This window comes from Syngnathus leptorhynchus, unplaced genomic scaffold, assembly GCF_054491065.1.
Source record: "Syngnathus leptorhynchus isolate UIUO unplaced genomic scaffold, UIUO_Slep HiC_scaffold_68, whole genome shotgun sequence".
Classification (NCBI taxonomy): domain Eukaryota; kingdom Metazoa; phylum Chordata; class Actinopteri; order Syngnathiformes; family Syngnathidae; genus Syngnathus; species Syngnathus leptorhynchus.
Window position 1 is genome coordinate 66,893 of NW_028232035.1, and position 13,108 is coordinate 80,000.

Genomic DNA, 13,108 nt, shown 5'->3' on the forward strand with positions numbered 1-13,108 from the left:
CGTTTTTCGTCTTCCGGGTTCGACCCGGGAACCAGCGCCGAGCGGACACATTCGCTCGCTAGTGCCGTTGGCACTTAGAAAATTTTTCGTTTGTCATGAGCTCCGGGCGGAGACCGGCGTTTTTCGTCTTCCGGGTCCGACCCGGGAACCAGCGCCGAGCGGACACATTCGCTCGCTAGTGCCGTTGGCACTTAGAAAATTTTTCGTTTGTCATGAGCTCCGGGCGGAGACCGGCGTTTTTCGTCTTCCGGGTTCGACCCGGGAACCAGCGCCGAGCGGACACATTCGCTCGCAAGTGCCGTTGGCACTTAGAAAATTTTTCGTTTGTCATGAGCTCCGGGCGGAGAGCGGCGTTTTTCGTCTTCCGGGTTCGACCCGGGAACCAGCGCCGAGCGGACACATTCGCTCGCTAGTGCCGTTGGCACTTAGAAAATTTTTCGTTTGTCATGAGCTCCGGGCGGAGACCGGCGTTTTTTGTCTTCCGGGTTCGACCCGGGAACCAGCGCCGAGCGGACACATTCGCTCGCTAGTGCCGTTGGCACTTAGAAAATTTTTCGTTTGTCATGAGCTCCGGGCGGAGAGCGGCGTTTTTCGTCTTCCGGGTTCGACCCGGGAACCAGCGCCGAGCGGACACATTCGCTCGCTAGTGCCGTTGGCACTTAGAAAATTTTTCGTTTGTCATGAGCTCCGGGCGGAGAGCGGCGTTTTTCGTCTTCCGGGTTCGACCCGGGAACCAGCGCCGAGCGGACACATTCGCTCGCTAGTGCCGTTGGCACTTAGAAAATTTTTCGTTTGTCATGAGCTCCGGGCGGAGACCGGCATTTTTCGTCATTCGAGGCCGACGGGGGAACCAGCCGGAGCGGACACGTTTGCTCGGAAGAGCCGTTGGCACTTAGAAAAAATTCCGTGTCTCGTGAGCTCCAGGGGGGACAGGCTGGTTTTATTCATCCGTAGCCGACATGGGAACCAGCGCGGAGCGGATTGGTGTTGCGCTGCCATATACCTCATCTCTCTCAGGAGTCCCCCCCTTATACGTGCCGATGGTGTTTTGGAAAACGGGGGGTAACTGGATGAGTACACTGACTAGTGGGACCAAGTACACTATGAGCCCCTGGTACCTAAAATGGAAGTATAGAGGCCGACTTTCGGGCAAGATCACGCCGGGTTAGGCTTCCAGGACCTCGGCTAAGCAATTTTAACGGGTGCCCGGTTCTTTTTTGAACCAGCCCGGTTCTTTTTTTTATCCAGCCCGGTTCTTTTTACACTTCCAGCTGGAGCTCGGGAGCGGCTTTTTGCACAAGATCACGCCGTGTTAGGCTTCCAGGACCTCGGCTAAGCAATTTTAACGGGTCGCCCGGTTCTTTTTTGATCCAGCCCGGTTCTTTTTTTTATCCAGCCTGGTTCTTTTTACACTTCCAGCTGGAGCTCGGGAGCGGCTTTTTGCACAAGATCACGCCGTGTTAGGCTTCCAGGACCTCGGCTAAGCAATTTTAACGGGTCGCCCGGTTCTTTTTTGATCCAGCCCGGTTCTTTTTTTTATCCAGCCTGGTTCTTTTTACACTTCCAGCTGGAGCTCGGGAGCGGCTTTTTGCACAAGAACACGCCGTGTTAGGCTTCCAGGACCTCGGCTAAGCAATTTTAACGGGTCGCCCGGTTCTTTTTTGATCCAGCCCGGTTCTTTTTTTTATCCAGCCTGGTTCTTTTTACACTTCCAGCTGGAGCTCGGGAGCGGCTTTTTGCACAAGAACACGCCGTGTTAGGCTTCCAGGACCTCGGCTAAGCAATTTTAACGGGTCGCCCGGTTCTTTTTTTATCCAGCCCGGTTCTTTTTTTATCCAGCCTGGTTCTTTTTACACTTCCAGCTGGAGCTCGGGAGCGGCTTTTTGCACAAGATCACGCCGTGTTAGGCTTCCAGGACCTCGGCTAAGCAATTTTAACGGGTCGCCCGGTTCTTTTTTTGATCCAGCCCGGTTCTTTTTTTTATCCAGCCTGGTTCTTTTTACACTTCCAGCTGGAGCTCGGGAGCGGCTTTTTGCACAAGATCACGCCGTGTTAGGCTTCCAGGACCTCGGCTAAGCAATTTTAACTGGTCGCCCGGTTCTTTTTTGATCCAGCCCGGTTCTTTTTTTTATCCAGCCTGGTTCTTTTTACACTTCCAGCTGGAGCTCGGGAGCGGCTTTTTGCACAAGATCACGCCGTGTTAGGATTCCAGGACCTCGGCTAAGCAATTTTAACTGGTCGCCCGGTTCTTTTTTGATCCAGCCCGGTTCTTTTTTTTATCCAGCCTGGTTCTTTTTACACTTCCAGCTGGAGCTCGGGAGCGGCTTTTTGCACAAGATCACGCCGTGTTAGGCTTCCAGGACCTCGGCTAAGCAATTTTAACGGGTCGCCCGGTTCTTTTTTGATCCAGCCCGGTTCTTTTTTTTTATCCAGCCTGGTTCTTTTTACACTTCCAGCTGGAGCTCAGGAGCGGCTTTTTGCACAAGAACACGCCGTGTTAGGCTTCCAGGACCTCGGCTAAGCAATTTTAACGGGTCGCCCGGTTCTTTTTTGATCCAGCCCGGTTCTTTTTTTTATCCAGCCTTGTTCTTTTTACACTTCCAGCTGGAGCTCGGGAGCGGCTTTTTGCACAATATCACGCCGTGTTAGGCTTCCAGGACCTCGGCTAAGCAATTTTAACGGGTCGCCCGGTTCTTTTTTTTATCCAGCCCGGTTCTTTTTTTATCCAGCCCGGTTCTTTTTACACTTCCAGCTGGAGCTCGGGAGCGGCTTTTTGCACAAGATCACGCCGTGTTAGGCTTCCAGGACCTCGGCTAAGCAATTTTAACGGGTCGCCCGGTTCTTTTTTGATCCAGCCCGGTTCTTTTTTTTATCCAGCCTGGTTCTTTTTACACTTCCAGCTGGAGCTCGGGAGCGGCTTTTTGCACAAGAACACGCCGTGTTAGGCTTCCAGGACCTCGGCTAAGCAATTTTAACGGGTCGCCCGGTTCTTTTTTGATCCAGCCCGGTTCTTTTTTTTATCCAGCCTGGTTCTTTTTACACTTCCAGCTGGAGCTCGGGAGCGGCTTTTTGCACAAGATCACGCCGTGTTAGGCTTCCAGGACCTCGGCTAAGCAATTTTAACGGGTCGCCCGGTTCTTTTTTGATCCAGCCCGGTTCTTTTTTTTATCCAGCCTGGTTCTTTTTACACTTCCAGCTGGAGCTCGGGAGCGGCTTTTTGCACAAGATCACGCCGTGTTAGGCTTCCAGGACCTCGGCTAAGCAATTTTAACGGGTCGCCCGGTTCTTTTTTGATCCAGCCCGGTTCTTTTTTTTATCCAGCCTGGTTCTTTTTACACTTCCAGCTGGAGCTCGGGAGCGGCTTTTTGCACAAGATCACGCCGTGTTAGGCTTCCAGGACCTCGGCTAAGCAATTTTAACGGGTCGCCCGGTTCTTTTTTGATCCAGCCCGGTTCTTTTTTTTATCCAGCCCGGTTCTTTTTACACTTCCAGCTGGAGCTCGGGAGCGGCTTTTTGCACAAGAACACGCCGTGTTAGGCTTCCAGGACCTCGGCTAAGCAATTTTAACGGGTCGCCCGGTTCTTTTTTGAACCAGCCCGGTTCTTTTTTTGATCCAGCCCGGTTCTTTTTAAACTTCCAGCTGGAGCTCGGGAGCGGCTTTTTGCACAAGATCACGCCGGGTTAGGCTTCCAGGACCTCGGCTAAGCAATTTTAACGGGTCGCCCGGTTCTTTTTTGATCCAGCCCGGTTCTTTTTTTTATCCAGCCTGGTTCTTTTTACACTTCCAGCTGGAGCTCGGGAGCGGCTTTTTGCACAAGATCACGCCGTGTTAGGCTTCCAGGACCTCGGCTAAGCAATTTTAACGGGTCGCCCGGTTCTTTTTTGATCCAGCCCGGTTCTTTTTCCACTTCCAGCTGGAGCTCAGCAGCGGCTTTTTGCACAAGATCACGCCGGGTTAGGGTTCCAGGACCTCGGCTAAGCAATTTTAACGGGCCGCCCGGTTCTTTTTTTGATCCAGCCCGGTTCTTTTTACACTTCCAGCTGGAGCTCAGCAGCGGCTTTTTGCACAAGATCACGCCGGGTTAGGCTTCCAGGACCTCGGCTAAGCACTTCTAACGGGCCCTGGTCCACCCCTGCCAGCGCATTTCAAAACTTGGCATTAATTTCGACCTAAGAGACGAAGTCTGATTTTTTTCTACCACTTGGGCGGCCTTTTTGCACCCAGAACACCCGCACCGGCACCATAAATTCGAAGGGTGCCGAGTGCGTCGGCGCAGATTCTGCGACGGAGTGACACTTCCCTCTTGTGGACATTCGGCGGTAGGTGAAATGCGCACTCGGTCTTCTCTTTTCTTTTCCTTCCAGTGAAACTTTGGCAACATTCTGCGAGCTGCTGGCTTCCAGAACCTCGGCCAAGCAGGTGGAGGATTTTTTTCCACTTCCAGCTGGAGGTGAGGAGGGACTTTTTGGGCAAGATCACGCCGACTTAGCAAGCAAGGTGGAAGTGCCAGCATGCTCCGTGGCTGGAAGTGTGGATGTGCCAGCACCCTCCCTGCCTATGGAAGTGTGGAGCTCCAGCACCCTCCCTGCCTATGGAAGTGTGGAGCTCCAGCACCCTCCCTGCCTATGGAAGTGTGGAGCTCCAGCACCCTCCCTGCCTATGGAAGTGTGGAGCTCCAGCACCCTCCCTGCCTATGGAAGTGTGGAGCTCCAGCACCCTCCCTGCCTATGGAAGTGTGGAGCTCCAGCACCCTCCCTGCCTATGGAAGTGTGGAGCTCCAGCACCCTCCCTGCCTATGGAAGTGTGGAGCTCCAGCACCCTCCCTGCCTATGGAAGTGTGGAGCTCCAGCACCCTCCCTGCCTATGGAAGTGTGGAGCTCCAGCACCCTCCCTGCCTATGGAAGTGTGGAGCTCCAGCACCCTCCCTGCCTATGGAAGTGTGGAGCTCCAGCACCCTCCCTGCCTATGGAAGTGTGGAGCTCCAGCACCCTCCCTGCCTATGGAAGTGTGGAGCTCCAGCACCCTCCCTGCCTATGGAAGTGTGGAGCTCCAGCACCCTCCCTGCCTATGGAAGTGTGGAGCTCCAGCACCCTCCCTGCCTATGGAAGTGTGGAGCTCCAGCACCCTCCCTGCCTATGGAAGTGTGGAGCTCCAGCACCCTCCCTGCCTATGGAAGTGTGGAGCTCCAGCACCCTCCCTGCCTATGGAAGTGTGGAGCTCCAGCACCCTCCCTGCCTATGGAAGTGTGGAGCTCCAGCACCCTCCCTGCCTATGGAAGTGTGGAGCTCCAGCACCCTCCCTGCCTATGGAAGTGTGGAGCTCCAGCACCCTCCCTGCCTATGGAAGTGTGGAGCTCCAGCACCCTCCCTGCCTATGGAAGTGTGGAGCTCCAGCACCCTCCCTGCCTATGGAAGTGTGGAGCTCCAGCACCCTCCCTGCCTATGGAAGTGTGGAGCTCCAGCACCCTCCCTGCCTATGGAAGTGTGGAGCTCCAGCACCCTCCCTGCCTATGGAAGTGTGGAGCTCCAGCACCCTCCCTGCCTATGGAAGTGTGGAGCTCCAGCACCCTCCCTGCCTATGGAAGTGTGGAGCTCCAGCACCCTCCCTGCCTATGGAAGTGTGGAGCTCCAGCACCCTCCCTGCCTATGGAAGTGTGGAGCTCCAGCACCCTCCCTGCCTATGGAAGTGTGGAGCTCCAGCACCCTCCCTGCCTATGGAAGTGTGGAGCTCCAGCACCCTCCCTGCCTATGGAAGTGTGGAGCTCCAGCACCCTCCCTGCCTATGGAAGTGTGGAGCTCCAGCACCCTCCCTGCCTATGGAAGTGTGGAGCTCCAGCACCCTCCCTGCCTATGGAAGTGTGGAGCTCCAGCACCCTCCCTGCCTATGGAAGTGTGGAGCTCCAGCACCCTCCCTGCCTATGGAAGTGTGGAGCTCCAGCACCCTCCCTGCCTATGGAAGTGTGGAGCTCCAGCACCCTCCCTGCCTATGGAAGTGTGGAGCTCCAGCACCCTCCCTGCCTATGGAAGTGTGGAGCTCCAGCACCCTCCCTGCCTATGGAAGTGTGGAGCTCCAGCACCCTCCCTGCCTATGGAAGTGTGGAGCTCCAGCACCCTCCCTGCCTATGGAAGTGTGGAGCTCCAGCACCCTCCCTGCCTATGGAAGTGTGGAGCTCCAGCACCCTCCCTGCCTATGGAAGTGTGGAGCTCCAGCACCCTCCCTGCCTATGGAAGTGTGGAGCTCCAGCACCCTCCCTGCCTATGGAAGTGTGGAGCTCCAGCACCCTCCCTGCCTATGGAAGTGTGGAGCTCCAGCACCCTCCCTGCCTATGGAAGTGTGGAGCTCCAGCACCCTCCCTGCCTATGGAAGTGTGGAGCTCCAGCACCCTCCCTGCCTATGGAAGTGTGGAGCTCCAGCACCCTCCCTGCCTATGGAAGAGCCACCTCCGCGGGCATGCTGCTCAACCACGCCGGCCCAGAGTTCCAGCCGCTCGGCTACACTCTCTCACAAGCCCCGCCTGGAGCTCCCCAGCCCACCCCTGGTACCTCAACTACCGAGGCCAGCCGCTCGACCAGGCCGGCCCAGAGTTCCAGCCGCTCGGCTTCACTCTCTCACAAGCCCCGCCTGGAGCTCCCCAGCCCGCCCCTGGTACCTCAACTACCGAGGCCAGCCGCTCGACCAGGCCGGCCGAGAGTTCCAGCCGCTCGGCTTCACTCTCTCACAAGACCCGCCTGGAGCTCCCCGCCCCACCCCTGGTACCTCAACTACCGAGGCCAGCCGCTCGACCACGCCGGCGCAGAGTTCCAGCCGCTCGGATAAGCTCTGTCACTCACCCGCCGCGCAGCCACCGGTAACGGGGAAATGTCGCCGCCTGGCGGACACGCCGTTGTAAATGAATGGGCTTTCGCACTTAGTGCAATTTTCGCCAACTCTCTGACTGGAGCTATGGAAGTATGGAGCTATGGAGCCACCAGCCACCCAGGCTGGAGCTATGGAGCCATGGAGCTCTGGTGCTATGGAGCTCTGGAGGTATGGAGCTATGGAGCTATGGAGCTATGGAGCTATGGAGCCCTGGAGCTCTGGAGGTATGGAGCTATGGTGCTATGGAGCTCTGAAGCCATGGAGCTCTGGTGCTATGGAGCTCTGGAGCTCTGGAGGTATGGAGCTCTGGAGGTATGGAGCTATGGAGCCCTGGAGCCCTGGAGCTATGGAGCCCTGGAGCTATGGAGCCCTGGAGCCCTGGAGCTATGGAGCCCTGGAGCTATGGAGCTATGGAGCCCTGGAGCTATGGAGCTATGGAGCTCTGGTGCTATGGAGCTATGGAGCTCTGGTGCTATGGAGCTATGGAGCTCTGGTGCTATGGAGCTATGGAGCTCTGGTGCTATGGAGCTATGGAGCTCTGGTGCTATGGAGCTATGGAGCTCTGGTGCTATGGAGCTATGGAGCTCTGGTGCTATGGAGCTATGGAGCTCTGGTGCTATGGAGCTATGGAGCTCTGGTGCTATGGAGCTATGGAGCTATGGAGCTCTGGTGCTATGGAGCTATGGAGCTCTGGTGCTATGGAGCTATGGAGCTCTGGTGCTATGGAGCTATGGAGCTCTGGTGCTATGGAGCTCTGGTGCTATGGAGCTATGGAGCTCTGGTGCTATGGAGCTCTGGAGCTCTGGAGGTATGGAGCTATGGAGCCACCAGCCAGCACCCTCCGTGGCTGGATCAATGGAAGTGTTTTAGGTACCAGGCAGCCAAAGGGCCGAGGCCTCACGCTCGACCACGCCGGCGCAGAGTTCCAGCCGCTCGGATAAGCTCTGTCACTCACCCGCCGCGCAGCCACCGGTAACGGGGAAATGTCGCCGCCTTGTGGACAAGCCGTTGTAAATGAATGGGCTTTCGCACTTAGTGCAATTTTAGCACACTCTCTGACTGGAGCTATGGAAGTATGGAGCTATGGAGCCACCAGCCACCCAGGCTGGAGCTATGGAGCTATGGAGGTATGGAGCTATGGAGCCCTGGAGCTATGGAGCTATGGAGCCCTGGAGCTATGGAGCCCTGGAGCTATGGAGCTATGGAGCTCTGGTGCTATGGAGCTATGGAGCTCTGGTGCTATGGAGCTATGGAGCTCTGGTGCTATGGAGCTATGGAGCTCTGGTGCTATGGAGCTCTGGTGCTATGGAGCTATGGAGCTCTGGTGCTATGGAGCTCTGGAGCTCTGGAGGTATGGAGCTATGGAGCTATGGAGCCACCAGCCAGCACCCTCCGTGGCTGGATCAATGGAAGTGTTTTAGGTACCAGGCAGCCAAAGGGCCGAGGCCTCACGCTCGACCACGCCGGCGCAGAGTTCCAGCCGCTCGGATAAGCTCTGTCACTCACCCGCCGCGCAGCCACCGGTAACGGGGAAATGTCGCCGCCTTGTGGACACGCCGTTGTAAATGAATGGGCTTTCGCACTTAGTGCAATTTTAGCACACTCTCTGACTGGAGCTATGGAAGTATGGAGCTATGGAGCCACCAGCCACCCAGGCTGGAGCTATGGAGCTATGGAGCTCTGGTGCTATGGAGCTATGGAGCTCTGGTGCTATGGAGCTATGGAGCTCTGGTGCTATGGAGCTATGGAGCTCTGGTGCTATGGAGCTATGGAGCTCTGGTGCTATGGAGCTATGGAGCTCTGGTGCTATGGAGCTCTGGAGCTCTGGTGCTATGGAGCTATGGAGCTCTGGTGCTATGGAGCTATGGAGCTCTGGTGCTATGGAGCTATGGAGCTCTGGAGGTATGGAGCTATGGAGGTATGGAGCCACCAGCCAGCACCCTCCGAGGCTGGATCAATGGAAGTGTTTTAGGTACCAGGCAGCCAAAGGGCCGAGGCCTCACGCTCGACCACGCCGGCGCAGAGTTCCAGCCGCTCGGATAAGCTCTGTCACTCACCCGCCGCGCAGCCACCGGTAACGGGGAAATGTCGCCGCCTTGTGGACACGCCGTTGTAAATGAATGGGCTTTCGCACTTAGTGCAATTTTCGCCAACTCTCTGACTGGAGCTATGGAAGTATGGAGCTATGGAGCCACCAGCCAGGCTGGAGCTCTGGAGCTCTGGCAGTATGGAGCTATGGAGCTATGGAGCTATGGAGCTCTGGTGCTATGGAGCTATGGAGCTCTGGTGCTATGGAGCTATGGAGCTCTGGTGCTATGGAGCTCTGGTGCTATGGAGCTATGGAGCTATGGAGCTCTGGTGCTATGGAGCTATGGAGCTCTGGTGCTATGGAGCTATGGAGCTCTGGTGCTATGGAGCTATGGAGCTCTGGTGCTATGGAGCTATGGAGCTCTGGTGCTATGGAGCTATGGAGCTCTGGTGCTATGGAGCTATGGAGCTATGGAGCCACCAGCCAGCACCCTCCGTGGCTGGATCAATGGAAGTGTTTTAGGTACCAGGCAGCCAAAGGGCCGAGGCCTCACGCTCGACCACGCCGGCGCAGAGTTCCAGCCGCTCGGATAAGCTCTGTCACTCACCCGCCGCGCAGCCACCGGTAACGGGGAAATGTCGCCGCCTTGTGGACACGCCGTTGTAAATGAATGGGCTTTCGCACTTAGTGCAATTTTCGCCAACTCTCTGACTGGAGCTATGGAAGTATGGAGCTATGGAGCCACCAGCCACCCAGGCTGGAGCTATGGAGCTCTGGTGCTATGGAAGTATGGAGCTATGGAGCTATGGAAGTATGGCGCTATGGAGCTATGGAGCTCTGGAAGTATGGAGCTATGGAGCTCTGGAGGTATGGAGCTATGGAGCCCTGGAGCCCTGGAGCTATGGAGCCCTGGAGCCCTGGAGCTATGGAGCCCTGGAGCTATGGAGCTATGGAGCCCTGGAGCTATGGAGCCCTGGAGCTATGGAGCTATGGAGCTCTGGTGCTATGGAGCTATGGAGCTCTGGTGCTATGGAGCTATGGAGCTCTGGTGCTATGGAGCTATGGAGCTCTGGTGCTATGGAGCTATGGAGCTCTGGTGCTATGGAGCTATGGAGCTCTGGTGCTATGGAGCTATGGAGCTCTGGTGCTATGGAGCTATGGAGCTCTGGTGCTATGGAGCTATGGAGCTATGGAGCTCTGGTGCTATGGAGCTATGGAGCTCTGGTGCTATGGAGCTATGGAGCTCTGGTGCTATGGAGCTATGGAGCTCTGGTGCTATGGAGCTATGGAGCTCTGGTGCTATGGAGCTCTGGTGCTATGGAGCTATGGAGCTCTGGTGCTATGGAGCTCTGGAGCTCTGGAGGTATGGAGCTATGGAGCCACCAGCCAGCACCCTCCGTGGCTGGATCAATGGAAGTGTTTTAGGTACCAGGCAGCCAAAGGGCCGAGGCCTCACGCTCGACCACGCCGGCGCAGAGTTCCAGCCGCTCGGATAAGCTCTGTCACTCACCCGCCGCGCAGCCACCGGTAACGGGGAAATGTCGCCGCCTTGTGGACACGCCGTTGTAAATGAATGGGCTTTCGCACTTAGTGCAATTTTAGCCAACTCTCTGACTGGAGCTATGGAAGTATGGAGCTATGGAGCCACCAGCCACCCAGGCTGGAGCTATGGAGCTATGGAGCTCTGGTGCTATGGAGCTATGGAGCTCTGGTGCTATGGAGCTATGGAGCTCTGGTGCTATGGAGCTATGGAGCTCTGGTGCTATGGAGCTATGGAGCTCTGGTGCTATGGAGCTATGGAGCTCTGGTGCTATGGAGCTATGGAGCTCTGGTGCTATGGAGCTATGGAGCTCTGGTGCTATGGAGCTATGGAGCTCTGGTGCTATGGAGCTATGGAGCTCTGGTGCTATGGAGCTATGGAGCTATGGAGCTCTGGTGCTATGGAGCTATGGAGCTCTGGTGCTATGGAGCTATGGAGCTCTGGTGCTATGGAGCTATGGAGCTCTGGTGCTATGGAGCTATGGAGCTCTGGTGCTATGGAGCTCTGGTGCTATGGAGCTATGGAGCTCTGGTGCTATGGAGCTCTGGAGCTCTGGAGGTATGGAGCTATGGAGCCACCAGCCAGCACCCTCCGTGGCTGGATCAATGGAAGTGTTTTAGGTACCAGGCAGCCAAAGGGCCGAGGCCTCACGCTCGACCACGCCGGCGCAGAGTTCCAGCCGCTCGGATAAGCTCTGTCACTCACCCGCCGCGCAGCCACCGGTAACGGGGAAATGTCGCCGCCTTGTGGACACGCCGTTGTAAATGAATGGGCTTTCGCACTTAGTGCAATTTTAGCCAACTCCGTGGCTGCAAGTATGGAAGTATGGAGCTATGGAGCCACCAGCCACCCAGGCTGGAGCTATGGAGCTATGGAGCTCTGGTGCTATGGAGCTATGGAGCTCTGGTGCTATGGAGCTATGGAGCTCTGGTGCTATGGAGCTATGGAGCTCTGGTGCTATGGAGCTATGGAGCTCTGGTGCTATGGAGCTATGGAGCTCTGGTGCTATGGAGCTATGGAGCTCTGGTGCTATGGAGCTATGGAGCTCTGGTGCTATGGAGCTATGGAGCTCTGGTGCTATGGAGCTATGGAGCTCTGGAGGTATGGAGCTATGGAGGTATGGAGCCACCAGCCAGCACCCTCCGAGGCTGGATCAATGGAAGTGTTTTAGGTACCAGGCAGCCAAAGGGCCGAGGCCTCACGCTCGACCACGCCGGCGCAGAGTTCCAGCCGCTCGGATAAGCTCTGTCACTCACCCGCCGCGCAGCCACCGGTAACGGGGAAATGTCGCCGCCTTGTGGACACGCCGTTGTAAATGAATGGGCTTTCGCACTTAGTGCAATTTTCGCCAACTCTCTGACTGGAGCTATGGAAGTATGGAGCTATGGAGCCACCAGCCAGGCTGGAGCTCTGGAGCTCTGGCAGTATGGAGCTATGGAGCTATGGAGCTATGGAGCTCTGGTGCTATGGAGCTATGGAGCTCTGGTGCTATGGAGCTATGGAGCTCTGGTGCTATGGAGCTCTGGTGCTATGGAGCTATGGAGCTATGGAGCTCTGGTGCTATGGAGCTATGGAGCTCTGGTGCTATGGAGCTATGGAGCTCTGGTGCTATGGAGCTATGGAGCTCTGGTGCTATGGAGCTATGGAGCTCTGGTGCTATGGAGCTATGGAGCTCTGGTGCTATGGAGCTATGGAGCTATGGAGCCACCAGCCAGCACCCTCCGTGGCTGGATCAATGGAAGTGTTTTAGGTACCAGGCAGCCAAAGGGCCGGGGCCTCACGCTCGACCACGCCGGCGCAGAGTTCCAGCCGCTCGGATAAGCTCTGTCACTCACCCGCCGCGCAGCCACCGGTAACGGGGAAATGTCGCCGCCTGGCGGACACGCCGTTGTAAATGAATGGGCTTTCGCACTTAGTGCAATTTTAGCCAACTCCGTGGCTGCAAGTATGGAAGTATGGAGCTATGGAGCCACCAGCCAGCACCCTCCGCGGCTGGAGCTATGGAAGTATGGAGCTATGGAGCTATGGAAGTATGGGGCTATGGAAGTATGGAGCTATGGAGCTCCGGGGCTATGGAGCTATGGAGCTCCGGGGCTATGGAGCTCCGGGGCTATGGAGCTATGGAGCTCCGGGGCTATGGAGCTCCGGGGCTATGGAGCTCCGGGGCTATGGAGCTATGGAGCTCCGGGGCTATGGAGCTCCGGGGCTATGGAGCTATGGAGCTCCGGGGCTATGGAGCTCCGGGGCTATGGAGCTATGGAGCTCCGGGGCTATGGAGCTATGGAGCTCCGGGGCTATGGAGCTCTGGAGCTATGGAAGTATGGATGATCCAGCACCCTCCGTGGCTGACCGCTGGTGCTCGGGGCCGGTGAACTCGGCACCCGCCTCCGGCGGGTGCCTCGGTGACCGCCGTCGCTTGGGGCCAGTGAACTCGGCACCCGCCTTCGGCGGGTGCCTCGGTGACCGGTTGTCGCTTGGGGCCAGTGAACTCGGCACCCGCCTTCGGCGGGTGCCTCGGTGACCGGTTGTCGCTTGGGGCCGGTGAACTCGGCACCCGCCTTCGGCGGGTGCCTCGGTGACCGGTTGTCGCTTGGGGCCGGTGAACTCGGCACCCGCCTTCGGCGGGTGCCTCGGTGACCGGTTGTCGCTTGGGGCCGGTGAACTCGGCACCCGCCTTCGG